This window comes from Trichosurus vulpecula, chromosome 3, assembly GCF_011100635.1.
Source record: "Trichosurus vulpecula isolate mTriVul1 chromosome 3, mTriVul1.pri, whole genome shotgun sequence".
Taxonomy (NCBI): domain Eukaryota; kingdom Metazoa; phylum Chordata; class Mammalia; order Diprotodontia; family Phalangeridae; genus Trichosurus; species Trichosurus vulpecula.
The window spans coordinates 405,477,516-405,497,523 of record NC_050575.1 but is presented as its reverse complement, the minus strand read 5'-3'; positions in this window follow the sequence as shown (position 1 = coordinate 405,497,523).

Here is a 20,008-nt window from a genome sequence, read left to right as displayed (position 1 = left end):
CTTAGATAAGCATTTAAGACTGTGTTAGCTTTCTCTACGTCCTTGAAGGCAGGGACGTCTTTTGCTTTCCTCGTGTCTCTTGGTCTCTGGGCACAGTGTGTTCTCGACAGTGTGTTCAACAAGTATTTCATAGATGTGGAGCTAGAAGGAATTCAGAGGTTTTCTGGCTCAAGCCCCTCATTTTATAGATGAGGAAACTCACTACAATCAATACCCTGTAGGTTTCTATATTTTCCTAGGCTTCATTTTATAAATCCTTTTTCTCTCTTATCTAGTTTAGCCCCATCAATTCTAGGAAGAACTACCCAGGATTCCTTGGAGTAAATCACCTATCTTGCTACAGAGAAGCTAAATGAATAAAATACTGGAGCAACACAGAAATACCTTTATCCAAGGACTGGCTACTGTAACCACTGACAACAGGCAATCAGAACTTTGTGAACCTTACGTGAAAACTAGGTTTATTACAAGAGAAATGAACGTGAGTGTTGAACCCAAAGAGTTCACAATCCATACAGAAGTCTGCACATTTACATCAGTAGGACAAAGGAAGGAGGAGATATCAGAATCCCTACCTGAAGGGGCGTGGCATGGGAGGGGAAAGGTGCAGTAAAGGAGGGAAAAAGACAAAACCCCTCCTGAAGGGGAGGAGCAAGATGAGGGCCAAAGCCACACTCTTTTCCCTTGGGAACTGCTGGATCATGAAAATAGGAGGGTCTCTTTATCTGCAAGGGTCCAGTTGCACAAGCCTAATGCAGACTGACTGGAGCCTGCCTTAACTCCCAAGGACACACAGGGAGTCCAGCTTGGGATGCAAATCACAAATCACATCAGCTGGGAGGGCTTAATTGTTGACGCATTTACAGCCACCTACATACTCTGGGTCCGGTGTTTCTGGAAATTATCACTACTCAAAAAGACTAGTTCAAGGGATCCCTTAACATTCCTTAACATCAGAAATATTAGAATATTTTAAAGTCAGGCTGAGCAAGATACCTGGGGCAAGCTGGTGGTCTCATTCAAAGAGACACCAGAGTATCTAAGAGTTATCAAGACAGACTATATAAGGTGTTTAATAGAGATGCGGCAGCAGAAAGAACAGAGGACACCTAGGGAAAAATGGCTATTTGCCAGGTTGCAGGTTTCTCACCCAAAGAAACATACAGGAGAACTGTAGGAATAGAAAACTAGACTTTAAATTCTAGGAGGGCAGGGATTATGTCTTACCTAAATGTTATTTCTTCCCCAATGCTTAGCACAGCAACCTACACAAATCAGATGCCCATCAAATGTCTGAAAAGTGAACTGAGATGTAAAAGTTCTTCAAATGGAAGAGCCTCCTGGATGGGAGGCGGGGTTTAAATGTGATGAATTAGAGTCAGGAAACTATAAATCTTTTACCATATATTTCTAAATTCCCCTTTAGGCAGTGGTGTTTTATCTTCCATTTCCACTAAAACCAACATTCTCTAATACTCTGGTCCCAGGTAAGAGCACTTATCTGTCCATCTCCTCTCTCTTCCCCATAAGGGGGACAGCAAGCTCCTTCATTCATGTCTCAACCGTATTCCTTTAGAAAATCCTTGAGAACTCAGTACAACATGCCTCAGCACAAAATTTCTGGCAAGGCCAGAAATCCAGAAGCCACAGGTAACAGTGGAAAAATCAAGGTCTCTATCTTTTCATTGGTCATGCAGGCTGAGGCAGAAGAAACAGGACTCCTAAGAAATCAGGCAGCCGCTAACTTCAAGATTCCCATCCAGCCATCTCTGGGGGACTCAGTTCTCTCTTGGAATCTTCAAAAGATGCAGCAATGTTAGTGACTTGGATTTGCTAACTCTTCTGTGCTGCAAGGCCAAGCTGACTCTGCAGATCAAGTCTCTGGGCCCTCAGATCCAAGTGAATTGTCGATTCTGCCTCACTTCTGCTACCAGGAACATCAGGCTATGTCCATGTACCAGAAAGTACTCACAAAACTCAGGCCCAGTGAAGAGTTGGTCTTCTTGTGTAACAAACAAAGCCCTAGGTAGTGGCCAGGGCTATTGCCTTCAACTCTGTGATAAAAAGTAAACCCACGTTATCATCTACAAGAGTGGTCTCTAACAGAGAGGGCCGGCACCCCCAGTAGGTGATGGCATCACTACATGGGGTAACCAATCAGAGGATCACCTTCTAGTACTAACCAATCTGCTATTTTCAATACAATTCCATCCTCCCTTCCCCATCATTCCCCTACTCCACTCCTTCCCAGTGCCTGCCTCCTCCCAAACTTTCCCATCCTGAACCTGGCATAGGTTCAGTTATAACCTGCAGCAGCAGCTGAGTCAGCCATGTTCTTCCCCTTGCCCATCCCTCCCCCCAGCAATGTGCTCATACTGTCCTCCCAGATTACCCCACGGCTGAGGCAGGTGCTTGCAGGGAGGCAAGCCAATCTATCCCTTCCCTTTTGTTTTTGCTGGTTCAGAGTGAGCTAAGTAGATAAGCAAGGATGGATGCATTCTGTACCAACAGTGTCAGTATATTATCTTTCCTTCAGAAACCACCCTCTTCCCAACTCCTCTTTCTGTTCAGCGGTCCACCATCCTTCCGGTCAGCTCCTCCCTTCCTTTGCCCTCCCCTCATAGATGCAATCAGGTACCACGTCTTGTTCATTTACCTCCCATACCTAGCATCTACCCCCTTCTCTCCACTGACATAGCTCCTCACCCCAGACTACTGCAACAACTTCTTCTTTGGCCCCCTGAACTTGGTTTTCCTTAATGGAATCCAGCTTCCACATACCTTCCAAATTAATAATACTCTTGGTTTTGTTTTAGTATTTCTTGATTTCTCATAAAGTCATTAGTTTCCATTTGTTCCATTGCAATTTTTAAGGGATTATTTTCTTCAGTGAGCTTTTGGATCTGTTTCCATTTGGCCAGTTCTGCTTTTTAAGGCATTCTTCTCCTCACTGGCTTTTTGGACTTCTTTTACCATTTGGCATAGTTGTTTTTTAAGGTATTATTTTCATTACTATTTTTTTGTTTCTCCTTTAACAAGCTGTTTACTTGTTTTTCATGATTTTCCTGAATCATTCTCATTTGTCTTCCCAATTTTTCTTCTACCTCTCTTACTTGATTTTCAAAATCCTTTTTGAGCTCTTCCATGGCCTGAGACAAATTCATATTTTTCTGGGAGGCTTTGGATGTAGGAGCTTTGACTTTGTTGTCTTCTTCTGAGTGTGTGTTTTGATCTTCCTTGTCACCATAGTAATTTTCAATAGTCAGTTTTTTCTGTTGTTTGCTTATTTTCCCAGCCTATTATTTGACTTTTAACTCTTAGTTAAAGCAGAGCTCTATTTTTTAAGTGAATTTATTTTTTGTTTTTAGCATTCACTTCCATAAGTTTTAAATTTTTCCCCCTCCATCCCCTCCTCCCTCCCCAAGACGGCATGCAATGTGATATAGGCTCTACATATACATTCATATTAAACATATTTTCACATTAGTCATGTTGTATAGAAGAATTAGAACTAATGGGAGGAACTTTGAGAATGGAAAAAAAGAAGACAAAATAAAAGTAAAATAGTCTGCTTTGCTCTGCATTTAGACTCCATAGTTCTTTCTCTGGGTGTGGATGGCATTTGCCATCATGAGTCCTTTGGAATTGTTTTAGGTCCTTGCATTGCTGAGAAGAGATGTTTATAAAAGTCAGTCATCACACCCTGTGTACAATATTCTCATGGTTCTGCTCATTTTGCTCAGGATCAGTTCATAGAAGTCTTCCCAGGTTTTTCTGAAGTCTGCCTGGTCATCATTTCTTATAGCACAATAGTATTCTATTACATTCATATACCACAACTTGTTCAGCCATTCCCCAATTCATGGGCATCCCTTCAATTTCCAGTTCTTGGCCACCACAGAAAAAGCTGCTAAAAATATTTTTGTATATGTGGGTCTTTTCCCACTTTTATGATCTCTTTGGGATATGGCCCTACAAGTGGTATTGCTGGGTTTGTACAGTTTTAGAGCCCTTTGGGCATAGTTCCAAATTGCTCTCCAGAATGGTTGGATCAGCTCATAACTCCACCAACAATGAATTAGTGTTCCAACTTTCTCACATCTTCTCCAACATTTATCATTCTCCTGTTTTGTCATATGGCCAATTTGATAGGTGTGATGTGGTACCTCAGAGTTGTTTTCATTTGCATCTCTCTAATTAACAGTGATTTAGAGCATTTTTTTCATATAACTAGAGATGGCTTTAATTTCTTTCTCTGAAAACTTCCTGTTCATATCGTTTGATCATGGGGGAAGGACTTGTATTCTTACAAATTTGGCTCAATTCTCTATATATTTTAGAAATGAGGCCTTCATCAGAGACACTAGCCATAAAAATTCTTTCCCAGTTTTCTGCTTCCCTCTTAATCTTCGCTACTTTGGCTTTATTTGTGCAAAACATTTCAATTTAATGTAATCAAAATGATCAATTTTGTATTTCATAATGTTCTCTATCTCTTGTTTGGTCATAAATTCCTCCATTCTCCATAAATCTGACAGATAAACTATTCATTGCTCCCCTAATTTGCTTGTAGTATCAGCCTTTACATCTATTTCATGTACCCATTTTGACTTTATCTTGGTATATGGTATCAGATGTTGGTCTATGCCCAGTGTCTGCCACACTATTTTCCAATTTTCCCAGCAGTTTTTGTCAAATAGTGAGTTCTTATCCCAGAAGCTGGGGTCTTTGGGTTTATCAAAAAGTAGATTGCGATAATCCTTGACTACTGTGTCTTATGTACCTAACCTATTCCACTGATCCATCACTGTATTTCTTTGCTAGTAGAAACCAGTTTTGATGATTGCTGCTTTAGAATACTATTTAAGATATGGAATGACTAAGCCACCCTCCCTTGCATTTCTTTTCATTAATTCCCTTAATATTTTGGACCTTTTGTTCTTCCAGATGTATTTTGATATTTTTCTAGCTTTATAAAATAACTTTTAGTAGTTTGGTTGGTATGGCACTGAATAAGTAAATTAATTTAGGTAGAATTGTTGTTTTGATTATATTAGCTCAGCCTACCCATGAGCAACTGATGTTTTTCCAATTATTTAGATCCAACTTTATTCATGCGTAAAGTGTTCTGTAATTGTGTTCATATAGTTCTTGGGTTGGTTTTGGTAGGTAGGCTCCAAAATATTTTATAATGTCTACAGTAACTTTAAATGGAATTTCTCTATCTCTTGCTATGGGGCTTTGTTAGTAATATATAGAAACGCCAGTCATTTATGTGGGTTTATTTTATATCCTGGAACTTTGCTAAAGTTGTTTATTATTTCAAGTAGTTTTTTACCTGATTTTCTAGGATTCTACAAGTATATCATCATATCATCAGCAAAGAGTGATAACTTAGTTTCTTCTTTGACTATTCTAATCTCAGCAATTTCTTTTTTTCTCTTATTGTTATAGCTAACATTTCTAGTACTGTATGGAATAATAGTGGTGATAATGGACATCCTTGTTTCACGTCTCATCTTACTGGAAATGCATCTAAGTAATCCCCATTATATGTAATGCTAGCTGGTGGTTTTAGGTAGATGCTACTTATCATTTTAAGGAAGGTTCCATTTGTTCCTATGCTCTCTAAGGTTTTTAATAGGAATGGGTGTTTTATTTTGTCAAAATCTTTTTCTGCATCCATTCAGATAATCATATGGTTTCTGTTAGTTTTGTTGTTTATATGATCAATTATGCTGATAGTTTTCCTAATATTGAACCAGCACTACAATCCTGGTATAAATCCTACTTAATCAAAGTGTATTATTCTCATGATAAGTTGCTGTAATCTTTTTGCTACTATTTCATTTAAAATTTTTGCATCTATATTCATTAGGGAGATTGGTCCATAATTTTCTTTCTCTCTTTGATTCTTCCAGGTTTACGTATCAGTACCATATTTGTATCCTAAAAAGAATTTGGTAGGAATCCTTCATCACCAATTTTCCCAAATAGTCTACATAGTACTAGAATTAATTGTTCTTTAAATGTCTGATAGAATTCCCTTGTAAATCCATGTGGCCCTGGAGAATTTTTCCTAGGGAGTTCATTGATGACTTTCAATTTCTTTTTCTGAGATGGAGTTATTTACTATTTTACTTTCTCTTCTGTAATCTGGGCAATTTATATTTTTGTAAATATTCATCCATTTCACTAAGATTGTCAAATTTATGGGCATACAGTTGGGTAAAATAATTCCTAATTATTGTTTTAATTTCCTCTTCATTGGTGATGAATTCACCCTTTTCATTTTTGATACTGGTAATTTAGTTTTCTTCTTAGCAGAGCTCTATTTCCAAGATGGAGGGCATGTTGTCCTAAGCTTCAGGGGTTTTGTGCAGCTGTATTCAGAGATAATTCTAGGGACCTGTAAGTTTTCAGTTCTTTCAAGTTGGTATGATCTAAGGAGAAATGTGTATGCCTCTCCTGACCTGTGCTCCAGTCTGCGAGCAACCACAAGCACTCTTTTTGGCCCTGGAACTGTGAGGAGGGTCCCCTTTTTACTGCTGCCACAGGTTCTACTATGCCAGGGCTCCTCCTTGTCCTGGGAGCACCACCCAGGACTGCAACTTGGATCTGAGTATCGGCAAAGCAACAGAGTCCTGCCTCAGTGCTAGCAAAGGAGCACCTGTAATCTCTTTCTGACGAGTTGTTTGACCCCTTTACCATCTGAGCTGAGAGAAGCAGCCTTTGCCATTGCCACAGCTAAAACAGTCACTCCCAAGGCCTGCTCCTGGATTTCTGGGGCTGTGGCTGTGCTGGTACAGCCTGTGCTGGACTGCACTCCACTCTCTGCAAGGCAGCCTCCTAGGCCTCTTCTAAGCAAGGTCATTTGAGGATAGGTCTATGCAAGGGAAACACTATCTAAGGATAAGAAGCCATGGCAGAGAATACCCTCCTTCATAGCTGCTACACACATGGGAAAGAACAGAAATGTTTCAATGTGATTATGTATTAGGAGGGCAGAGTTTATAATCTCAAAGAGGATCATAAACATGTCTGAAAGGTTCGGAACCGCCAGATATAAGAAACTCTCCAAGTAGAAGGTAGAAGAATCAAAACATATATTTAGGCTCCACAGTAACCAACCCATGAACCAGCAACCCCATTTTGATATATTGATCAAAAGCTTCCAGGCCCAATAAGTACGCCTTGAAAGAGTAACCAGGAGGCTACAGAGAAGCATGATTGTGTAAAGCAAAATCATGCTTCCCCCTCTATGGTAAAAAGATTACCCACTGGCCTGAAGTCTTTGTTCAGCTTCCTCCCGTAGGTCAGCTCTGCTACTGGCAGCTCCTGCTTCAGCTGTGGCTGTAGCTGTAGCTGTGGCTGTGGCTGTGGCTGTGGCTGTGGCTATAGCTGTGGCTGTGGCTATAGCTGTGGCTGTGGCTGTGGCTATAGCTGTGGCTGTGGCTATAGCTGTGGCAGCCTCTGGCTCCAACGGGAGCTGCTTTTAACCATCCAGCTTCTGCGGGGGTGTAAGGTACGCCGGGGAAAGCACAGGTTCTTTCCATCAGCTTAAGCAAGGGAAGCAAGGTGAAGGGGCCGACAAGCTTACTCCAGTCCAAGATACAAACAGCATTCAGTTCAGGGGAAAAAGCCAAACTAGTCAAGGCCACTTGTTGACCAAGTGCTAAGGAGCCCATTTTTGGTTGCCAATACACTCCACCCCTTGTTATAGGATACATAATCTAATCAGCCATGTATCCTAGAACATACATTGTGATCCAATTACAAAGGAAACTAAAACATATCATTCATTATAAAGCAAAACATATCATTTGGTGACATTCCTAAATATTGGTTTACGATTCAAATGTGATCCACCCCTAGGTCCCAGCAAGATAATCTCTTCAATCAATCATCCCAAAAATAATTATTAATAGTTCAAATGTCCACCCCTAGATCCTTGTATCCATTACATAGGATCAATAATATCATAACAATAAAACAACATAGCAAGGATAACACAAAATAAGTAGACATAGAATACTATCATCATTCCCACCCCCCTTGAATGATTGGGGCTCAAAATCTTGGGGTAAGGGGTGAAGGTCTCATTTTCCATAGCTTCTTCATGCTGAAATTGGATGTAGAGATGGCCCTGCCCCAGAAAGTCCCATTCCAGAGGTCAGTTAACGAGCTGGCAGGAATTCCAAGAATGCTATGTGCTTAGGCAGTCACCAGAAAGTGCAGGGTGCTTAAGCCTAAAGGAAACAAAACTAGCAACAATGTTAGCCAAAACAAAGGACAAAAAGGGTAGACAAGTATGGACTATTATTCTTCAAATAAAATCATCTCAAGTTTGGTTGAGATTTCAGTTATGCAAAGATCCAACATCAGAGCCAAACTCAGGTGGGAAATGTTTCTTTTCAAAAGGAACATAATGAGGAAGCCAAGAGGATCCCACCCTAGATAGAGACTAAGATTGTCCTCTCAGCCTTTCCCCAGATGTACAAGGAAACACAATGGGAAAATTAAACTAAGAGGATCCCATCCTAGATAGAGACTAGGATTGTCCTCCCAGCCTTTCCCCAAATGTACAAGGTTTCATCCGTTAATCACACAAGGTCACCTTTCCTCTGAGTGGCTTATGGCATTTACCAGCATCAGCCATACCTGTGGAGTCTGTGAATCTATTATTATAACCTATTCACGGTAAAATATATGGTTCAGGGGTACGATTTGGTAATTATTTTCCCCTGAATAGACAACTGTTACAGTGTTGTCCTTCCCATGGGCTATAACTTCTGCAGCCTTTGGAATATCATCTGGCTTCCGTTTTACCCATACCTTAGCTCCTGACTTTATTCTATCAATGGAGCAAGACCCTTTTGCCCCTCTAGTAGTTATTTTGGGAGGAGGGTCAGTTTTCACAAAGGGTATTTTTTCACAGGGGATAATAATCACTTGAACCATCCTATCATTTCTACAAAATTGTACAGGTTTTTTACCCATATTCTGGAGTGTCACAACAATTTCTTTTTGATAATTAGAATCTATCACTCCAGCCAATACATGTATTCCTTGAGCCGCTAATCCTGGTTTAGGTAATATCCATCCAAGATGATTCTTGGGGATTCTCATACATACTCCAGTAGGGGTTTTTCTTATCTCTTTCCTATTTAACCTAAAATTCTCTATACAATGTAAATCATATCCTGCTGAACCAGGTGTTCCTGGACTTGGTAGTGGGACATCTTCCCTCACAGTCCAAAATTCAATGTTTTGGATCTCACATGTTTGCTGTTCTCTGATCTGCAGATTTGGGGTCATCATTCTGGCTAGAGGTGTACTCCCCCCTAAGGGCCTATTATTCAAATTACGTAAGGCAATAGACAAATTATCCTTCCAATGTCGATATGAATTATTTGAGCTTAATTTTCTCAGCTGTTCTTTCAACAATCCATTCATTCTTTCAATTAGCCCAGATGCTTGTGGGTAATATGGAATATGATATATCCATTCTATATTATTCAACACACAATATCTTTTCACTTCTTTGCCCTTGAAATGTGACCCATTGTCACTTTGAATCTGCATTGGGGTTCCATAATATAAACTTACAATATCTAGAGTTTTACAGGTGTTTTTCTGAGTTGCGTCTTTATAAGGACAAGCCACTAGTACACCTGAATAGGTGTCAACACACGTACATACATATTTACATCCTTTATCCTGGGGTAGTGGGCCAATATAATCTATCTGCCAAATTTGGGCTGGAACTTTTCCCCTTGCTATTTCTCCAGTAACTATCCTAGGAAGAGTTCGTTCTTTTTCTAATTGGCATATACAACACTCCTCTGTTATTTGTTTTAACAACGCATGAGAAATACTGATACCTCGATCCTGTGCCCATCGATGGGTGGCCTGGACCCCTAAATGGCCAGCAGTCTGGTGGACCCATCTTGCTAAGGCTGGGTCATCAGTTGGAGTCGGAGTAGGGACAATACATTCAGTAGCAATCTTTGCTAGTCGATCCGCATGTGCATTGTACTCACGTTCTGGTGTGGTCAGGGTTGCATGAGCATCAACATGAAAAACTGACAGATCTGTAACCAAAGACATGTCCCATATATTTTCCCATAACTCTTTACCCCAAACTTGTTTGCCATGAATCTCCCAATTCTGATTCCTCCATATAGGCATCCACGTAGCTAATCCATTAGCTACTGCCCACGAGTCAGTAAATATATGACACTGTCCTCCTTTCTCTGCTCTGATGGCCTGATGCACTGCCATCAGTTCAGCATATTGGCTACTTCCACCTATCCCAGAACTTTCCAGAGTTCTCCTTGTACAGGGGTTATAGGCTACTGCTTTCCAATGTCTCTTCTGTCCTAAATATTTTGCTGTCCCATCAGTAAACCAAGCATGTTTCTTCTGTTCTTCATTTAGTCCGTCATATCCATTATTCCATTTCACTAAGGATGGTACCATCTGTTGCTTAGATTCAAGGGGCTTTTCATTGCTCTCAGTATCAATGTTCGCCACAGATTCATGTAGAGCAGAAACTCCATTTTTGCCTGCTCTGGACCTATTCTGAATATACCACTTCCATTTGATTATGCTTGCCTCTTGTGCATGTCCAATTCTGTGAGAAGCTGGGTACTCATTACCCAAGTCATAATTGGAATTCCAGGCCTTAATACCACTTCATGACCCAGAGTTAGTTGCTCAGTTTCTACTAAAGCCCAATATGCAGCTAACAGCTGCTTCTCAAAAGGTGTATATTGCACTCCAGATGAGGGCAGTTTCCTTGACCAAAAGCCTAAAGGTACACTTCGGCTTTGTTGTTTTTTGCCACAGACTCCAATTTGCATAGTCATCTTGTACAGTCACTTGTAACTCCACTGGCCCATTTTGCATAGGCCATAAGTCTAGAGCTAATTGGATAGCAGCCTTTGCTTCCTCAAAAGCTCTACTTTGTTCAAGTCCCCAGTCAAATTCATATTTCTTTCTGGTGACTTTATACAAGGGTTTTAAAATCTGTCCCAAATGTGGGATGTGGTGTCTCCAATAACCAAATAGCCCTATGAACTTTTGGGCCTCTTTCTTATTGGTAGGGGTGGGAAAATCCTGGATTTTTTGTCGAGCTTGTGGGAGAATTTCTCGCAGTCCTCTATTCCACTGTATCCCCAAGAATTTTACAGTTTGAGCTGGCCCTTGAACCTTTGCGGGGTTGATTTCCCATCCTTTGCTTTTAATATGGTCAATTAATAATGCTAAACTCTCCTCCACCTCATTTATATTCTTTCCCTGTATCATGATGTCATCTATGTAATGTGTAAGCTGTACACCAGGTAACTTTAATTCATCCAGATGTTCAGCTACAATCCTGTGGCAAATAGTTGGGCTATGAATATATCCTTGCGGCAGGCGTGTAAATGTATACTGTCGGCCTTGCCAAGTAAAAGCAAACTGATTCCATTGCTTGGGGTCTATTGGGATTGTAAAGAAGGCATTGGCCAAATCAATAACTGCATACCAAGTCCCTTCACGTTTTTGTATTCTCTCTATTAAAGTAACCGTGTCTGGGACAGCAGCATACAAGGGAGGAGTCACTTTGTTCAGCTGTCTATAATCTACTGTCATCCTCCATGTCCCATCTGACTTTCGGACTGGCCAGACAGGGTTGTTCCATTGAGTAGTTGTAGGGACTAACACTCCTGCCTCAACACATTCTCTTATAGTGTTGGCAATTTCATCTTGCCCACCTGGCACACGATATTGCCTCAAAGTAATTATTTTAGAAGGTTCGGGCAAAGTGATTGGATCCATCTTGATTTTCCCCACTAAGACTGCATTAATGCCCATTTTCCTCACAGCAAATTGGTATTTCCCTTCGGGTAAATTTAAGGTCATACCCTTCAATATGTCTATTCCAATGATGTATTCGGGAATAGGCACAATAACCACACTATATTCTTTCTTGGGCAACTGTCCAATTTTCATCATTAATTTAACTTGCCTGGCTGATATTTCAGTCCCTCCTAGTCCTGTAATGGTAATAGGAGTTCCATGGCTGAACTTGTCTGGATTTCCATAAATAAGGGTGGCCTCGGCCCCAGTATCTATTAATGCCTCAGTTACCGTACTTGACCCATTTTTCCAATACATGGTCAAGTTAATGTGAGGTCTGCAATCCAGCCTGTGTATTTCCTTAATTTGGACTGGGGCTCGGCCTGTTCCCTAGTATTCCCTTTCATGTGATTCACTTGGGTTTGAAGGTTCAACATCTGTAGTATTTGCAGGAGCAGTTCTTATTTCCCTATCTCTCCTGTTATCAAGGCCTTTATCTCTATACATTCTATATAATTCATTGGTTGGAATTCCATCTATCATTTCAAAACCTACCCCTGCTCTCAATAAAGCAGTAAACATTTCTTTCCTTGTTACTCTCCTTTGGCGCCAAGTTTGCTGGTTATTCACCCTTCTCTCTCGAGGAGATCTATCCCTTCCCCAGTCACCTAAGTCATGTAACTGTAAAATCTTATTTATCACTGTTGTAAGACGGCTCCCTACTTCTCCAAGTAATAAATTCAAAATTAGTTGTTTATAAGCAGGGGGAGCTGTCCTAATTATTAAATTCCTATGAGGCAGTCCCATTGGATCATTGTAATATTTGTCTGCAGTTCCTATCATAATGGCAGTCTTCATTACCTCCTCCTTTAGTCTCATGATACAATCTCTAAGTGAATACCAGGGTCTGTGCTCAGTGGGCCACATAGAATCAGTAGCATATCTCTTATTGCATCCCACAGCGGCTAATGCCAACAGAGTAGTCCTGCTATCACCATCTCCTTGCTGATGATGTTCCCTAAAAGCTTGTTGAACTAGAGGATCATGGCTGATACCTATGAATCTCATGCAGTCTGTCCTATCTACTGATATTCCACTGGCCCCTTGATCACTGAGTCTTACCATCCAAGATATCAATGGTTCTCCTATTCTTTGGCTGAATCTACTCAAAATATCTGTGACCTCTTGTGGTGAGAAATCTTCCTGAATTTCCCTTGTAACTGAATCTTCACCTCGGGTTTCTGTCTTCCTCCTTTGTATGGGTCGAGCCCTTGTCTGATCATTTAACCATCTCCTATTCTCTGTGTGAGGGACATCCTGAACCCCAGTAGTGTTTTGTGCCTCAGCCCCTAACATTGTCTCATTTTCCCCCCACTCACTTCCTCTGCCACCATGGCTAGGACGAAGCAGGCAGTCAGGCTCTTTCTGGGCTGGGTTGAAATGCACTCTGGGCTTTTTTGGTCTCCTGTTGCTCTTAGCCACATTAATAGAAAAGTTCTCATTTGAGTCAGTTTGGTCTCCTGCTATCTGAGATTCCCCTTCTTCCTGTGGGGTAGGAGTGCTCCCATGTCTTTCACTTAATCTCAATCTTTCATATACTAGCCGGTAGGCTGATAACACTATCCAGCTTTGCCTAGATAGTGATGCCCCTGACTGAATCCCAACTTCTTGTAAACACTTTTCTAAATCCCTAGGATCTCCTCTCTGTAGCCTTGGTTCCCAGTTTTCACAGGGTCCAGCTTTTTTAGCCAATTCTTTTGCTAGGGAGGAATAAAATGGATCCTCCCATCCTGGGATATTCATCTCTTCCTCTGGAATTGTTCTGCTTCTAAATAGAGATCTTATACCTAGCGATCCCATCCTTGTCGCCAAATGTATTAGGAGGGCAGAGTTTATAATCTCAAAGAGGATCATAAACATGTCTGAAAGGTTCGGAACCGCCGGATATAAGAAACTCTCCAAGTAGAAGGTAGAAGAATCAAAACATATATTTAGGCTCCACAGTAACCAACCCATGAACCAGCAACCCCATTTTGATATATTGTTCAAAAGCTTCCAGGCCCAATAAGTACGCCTTGAAAGAGTAACCAGGAGGCTACAGAGAAGCATGATTGTGTAAAGCAAAATCATGCTTCCCCCTCTATGGTAAAAAGATTACCCACTGGCCTGAAGTCTTTGTTCAGCTTCCTCCCGTAGGTCAGCTCTGCTACTGGCAGCTCCTGCTTCAGCTGTGGCTGTAGCTGTAGCTGTGGCTGTGGCTGTGGCTGTGGCTGTGGCTATAGCTGTGGCTGTGGCTATAGCTGTGGCAGCCTCTGGCTCCAACGGGAGCTGCTTTTAACCATCCAGCTTCTGCGGGGGTGTAAGGTACGCCGGGGAAAGCACAGGTTCTTTCCATCAGCTTAAGCAAGGGAAGCAAGGTGAAGGGGCCGACAAGCTTACTCCAGTCCAAGATACAAACAGCATTCAGTTCAGGGGAAAAAGCCAAACTAGTCAAGGCCACTTGTTGACCAAGTGCTAAGGAGCCCATTTTTGGTTGCCAATACAGATTACCTGCATGGGAAAGAACAGAAATGTTTCAATTTGGTTAGCAGTTAGGATACAAGCATCTCATTCCCAGGAACAAGGAGATAAGGAACTTTACTATATTAAACCATTACTTCATTGTATTTTTCTGAGAAGTCAGAATGACTTCACAATTAACTTGTATAAAAGATTGTCTATGTTCCCATTAAAATCAGTCTATAGCTAGACTATATGACTTGGTTAGCCTCATTTTGTGTCTTTTTGTGTCAATTACTCCATCCTATACTTGCACCACTGCTGGCACTCACCCAGGTACAACAGACATTTCCTGCCGACCTCCTGGGTTGTATTTTGCATCTAAGGACTGAGAGGTCTGGAAACTACCACTGCTATGAGTGATTCAGTCACCCCAAGGCCTGCTCCAGATTTGCTGGGGGTCTGGTCTGCTCTGGTGTGGCCTGTGCTGAACCATGCTCCTCCCTCACCCTGGTGCAACATACTTTTCTTGCTGACCTTCCAAGTTGCCTTGGGCTGGAAATTTGTTTCACTCCATCTTTTTGTGGGTCCTGCTGATCTAGAATTTAATTGTTTAAAGGTATTTGTAGGGGTTTAGGGGAGAGCTCAGGTGAGTCCCTGCTTTTACTCCATCATCTTAGCTCTGTCTTCTCAAATTGATAATACTAATGTGTGGGTCACTCCTTCATTTAATCAAATGATAGTTTACTACTGACTCTAAGATCAAATGGCATTTCATCTTTATTTCATCCCTTTTAAATTCTATTTTTTGTGCAAATTTAATAATGTACATAATTATTTGTATAGTAGTAGTAATAAATGTAAATACACATATACATATATTTGGGGGTTGTGTTCAAATTTGTTTTACTTTTAGAGGTATGTGGCCAAGAATGTCTGGAGACTGGTGATCTAAAATGCCATTTGGGAAAGTCTGAACCATGATTTAATCAGTATAGGGAGCTCTATAACTTGTGGGGAATGAATAACCTTAGTGAATAGCTGGGGGCCTGGAAGATCAAATGACCTGCCAAAAGTCAGGAAGGTGTGTGTGAGTGCATGCATGAGTGCATGCGTGCATGCGTGTGTGTGTGTGTGTGTGTGTGTGTGTCTCTGTGTGTGTGTGTGTATGTGTGGGTAACAGATTAGAAGCCCAGGCCTCCTGATCCAAAGGCCAGCCAACCTTTACCCTATTATATTTTGCTGCATCTCTTAAATTTATCTTACTACATATTAATTTCCTTCCACCCATCTCACACCATATTAGCTTATCTAGGAAGCAAAATAGAGATAAGGACAACTGGAAATGGGAGATCTTGGCCTTTTTAAGCTAAGGTCTTTCCTATGTCTCAGTTTGACTGAGGCAACACCCATTCGGTGATTAGGGTTAGGTAAGAAATGAGGCAGAAAATGGCCTCTTTACCTAGTCCAAAAATAAAAAAAAAATTGATCTGGGAGAGGAAGACCCTCAAAGTTTCTGGCCAAAAGAAAATAGTTGTTATTTACATTTATTCTGAGCCAATCAGGGCCAAAATAATGACCAAGTGGGGTTTCACCTGAGACTTATTGTTGGCCAGTCAATGAGAGGCAGAGTGATTCGGATTGAAGGCAAGATCCTTAAGAAAAGTAATCTAGTCAGTAAACCCCAAGGTATCTGCAAGGTTTCAGTATTCAAAACTTGCATTCCTTTGGGCAGAGCATCTGCAGGTAAGGGTATCATACCTTATGTGGACAGAGAGAAGGGAAGGGAAAGGGAGGGGAGAGAGGGAGATGGAGAGAGAGAGAGAGAGATTGAGAGAGCATATGAAAGTGAAAGAAAGAACGAGCTGTGTTGTCCAGAAGGTTCTGGAGGAGAAAGTCAGGCTGGTGGCTTTACACGGCCCTCCTTCACTTATATCCAATTCACTTGCACATCATGGCATCACCTCCCTGAAGTCATGGTGCTCTTCAAAAATGAAGGACAAAAGCAACAGCAACAGCAACAACAGGAAGCAAGAAGCCAGCGAAGCAGGATATTTGACAATCCTAAGTAGGCTAAGCTACTATTGTGGAAAGCAGAAGTAAGAAGATCAGTTATATAAAGCATCTTCTCTGCACTCTACATCAGAGTCCTGCAGGTAACCTTCATTTGGACCTCCTGTTTTTAAACATCAGCTTGTGGAAAATAGGAAAATTAGTTTTTACATGGCAAAAAGAACTATGGCTGGAAGATAGGTCACAGTACTAGTGTAAAGAAGGTAGGCACACCTGTCCTTGGAAGAATAATTTTTTAATAAATGTAAATCCATTTCAAATTAACAAATAGTTATTATTAAATACTATATACAAGGCAGCTAGGTGGTGCAGTGGATAGAGCACTGGGCCTGGAGTCAGGAAGACCTGAGCTCAAATCTGGCCTCAGACACTTCCGAGTCGAGTGACCCTGGGCAAGTCAATTTTGTTGGCTTCAGTCTCCTCATCTGTAAAATGAGCTAGAGAAGAAAATGGCAAACTACTCCATATTTCTGCAAGAAAACCCCAAATGGGGTCACAGAGAGTCAGACTGAAAATCGACTAAACAACACCATCGCTAAATGAAAGGCATTGTACTAGGTGCTGTCATTTTCACATGTTTACTTTGTGCATGAGAACACAGCTGAAATGGGGAGAGGAGGCTGGACAGGAGCAAGAGTGCCATGCACCCTGACCTGTTATCAGACACTAAGGCACACTTTGTGATGCCAAAGTTCTCCTGGTAATGAAACAGAGCTGGGAGTCATGAGACATCCCAGTCTCAAATGATCTAAATTGGAGATGCCTGAAAGTATGTGGAAAGGCAAATGTAGGGAAAGAGGGAGTGGTGAAAGGAAGCACAGAGTTATACTGCAAAGACAAGGAAGAGGTCAGACCCCTATCCACAGGGCAGTAACCAAAAAAAGAAAAGACCCTTGAAGAAGGCTCCTCGCTCACAGAGCCAGAGCTGGAAGCAACCTCAGAGGAAAAGGAAGCCCGAGGGGCCACATGACTTGTTCCAAGTCTCTCAGGCAGTGATTTCTGGAGGAGAGATTTGAGCCCAGGTTCTTTGACTTCTTAGTAGACTGCACTGCCACTTCCCAGAGGTTGGAAATGCATAGGTGGGCTTCCATCTGCACCAACAGAAGAAGTACCCTCATCAATTAAGTCATTCATATATCCCTGGAAGGGGAAAACTCACTGAATAGGTATTTTAAGTAAGTAAGTAACTGACTTCATCTGTGTATACACACATATATAAAACATTATGTGAAGCCTGTAGTCATGGCATGATAGCATCTACTTTAAAGGACAGCCAAAAAGCAAGTGTGGTTTGGGCCTCACGCAGAGGCCAAGCTTCTAGGAATAAAGAGGGGATAGGTCTGCTCTATTTCTACCCTGGTCAGACCCTATCTAGAGCACTGCATTCTGCTCCAGGAACCAAGGCTCAAGGAGAACACTGGCAAACGGGAGACAGACCAGAGGAGGGCAATCAGGGTAGGGAAGGTCCCAAGTCCATATTGGAAGTTCCTTGAAGGCAGGACCTGGTTTGTTTTCTTTCCTTCTTTCCCTTCCTTCCTTCCTTCCTTCCTTCCTTCCTTCCTTCCTTCCTTCCTTCCTTCCTTCCTTCCTTCCTTTCTTTCTTTCTTTCTTTCTTTTTGTCTTAGATCCATTTTTTACATTTATTTTTTATTTTTAGTTTACAACACTAAGTTCCACAAGTTTGTGAGTTCCAAATTTTCTCTTCCTCCCTCTCCTCCCCCCTCCACCCCAAGATGGCATGTAATCTGATATAGGTTCTACATATACCTTTGCATTAAACTTATTTACGTAATAGTCAAGATGTAAACAAGAATTATAACCAATGGAATGAATAATGAGAAAGAAGAAACAAAACCAAAAAAGAAGGAAAAAAAAAGAGAGCAAATAATTTGCCTCAATCTGCATTCAGACTCCATAATTCTTTCTCTGGATGTGGATAGCTTTTCCCATCGTGAGCCTTCTGGAGCTGTCTTTGAACCTGGTATTGCTGAGGAGAGCCAAGTCTATCAAAATCAGTCATCACAGATACCGTGTGTCTGCAATTGTGTATAATGGTCTCCAGGTTCTGCTCCCCCCACTCAGCATCAGATCATGTAAGTCTTTCCAGGTTACAATGAAGTCTGTCTGCTCCTCATTTCTTATAGTACAATAGTATTCAATTACATTCATATACCACAACTTGTTTAGTCATGCCCCAATTGATCCCTTTGATTTCCAATTCTTTGCCGCCAGAAAAAGAGGTGCTATAAATACTTTTGTACATATGGGTTCCTTTCCCACTTGTGTGATCTCTTTGAGATACAGTCCTAGAAGTAGTACTGCTGGGTCAAAGGGTATGCATATTTTTATAGCCCTTTGGGCAAAATTCCAGATTGCTCTCTAGAATGTCTGGATTAGTTCACAACTCCACCAACAATGCAACAATGTTCCAATTTTCCCACATCCTCTCCAGCACTTATCATTTTCCTGTTTTGTCATATTAGTCAATGTGACAGGAGAGATGTGGTACTCAACTTGTTTTGATGTGCACTTCTCTAATCAATAGTGATTTAGAGCATTTTTTCATATGACCACAGATAGCTCTAATTTCTTCCTCTGAAAACTGCCTGTTCCTATCCTTTGACCATTTCTCAATTGGGGAATGACTTGTATTCCTATAAAATTGATTCTGTTCCCTGTAATATTTTAGAGATGAGGCGTTTATCAGAGACACATGTTGGAAAGATTTTTTTCCCAATTTTCTGCTTCCCTCCTAATCTTTGTTGCATTGGCTTTGTTGGTACAAAAACTTTTCAATTTAACATAATCAAAATTGTCCGTTTTGCATTTTGTAATACTCTCTATCTATTGTTTGGTCATGAATTCTTCCCTTTTCCATAAATCTCAAAGGTAAACTTCGATATTAGGAAAATTATCGGCATAACTGATCACATCAACAACAAAACTAGCAGAAACCATATGATTATCTCAATAGATGCAAGAAAAGCTTTTGACCAAATACAACACTCACCATCAGCAAGCATTATATGTAATGGGGATAAGCTAGATGCATTTCCAATAAAATCGGGGGTGAAACAAGGATGTCCACTATCACCCCTATTATTCAATTTGGTACTGGAAATGTTAGTTTTAGCAATAAGAGAAGAAAAAGAAATTGAAGGAATTAGAATAGGCAAAGAAGAAACATCAGTTACCTATGGTTATGCCGAGCTAATATAATAAATGACAATTTTACCCAAATTAATTTACTTATTCAGTGCCTATCAAACTACCAAAAAATCATTTTGCAGAGCTTGATAAAATAATAACAAAATTCATCTGTTAGAATAAAAGGCCCAGAATACCACAGGAATTAATTAAAAGAAATGCTAGGGAAGGTGGCCTAGCCATACCAGATATTAAAACTCTGTGACAAAGCAGCAGTCATCAAAACTACTTGGTACTGGCTAAGAAACAGAGTGATGGATCAGTGGAATAGGTTAGGTACCACAAAATGCAGTAGTCAAGGACTATGGCAATCTACTCTTTGATAAACCCAAAGAGTCCAGCTTCTGCGTTAAGAATTCACTATTTCACAAAAACTGCTGGGAAA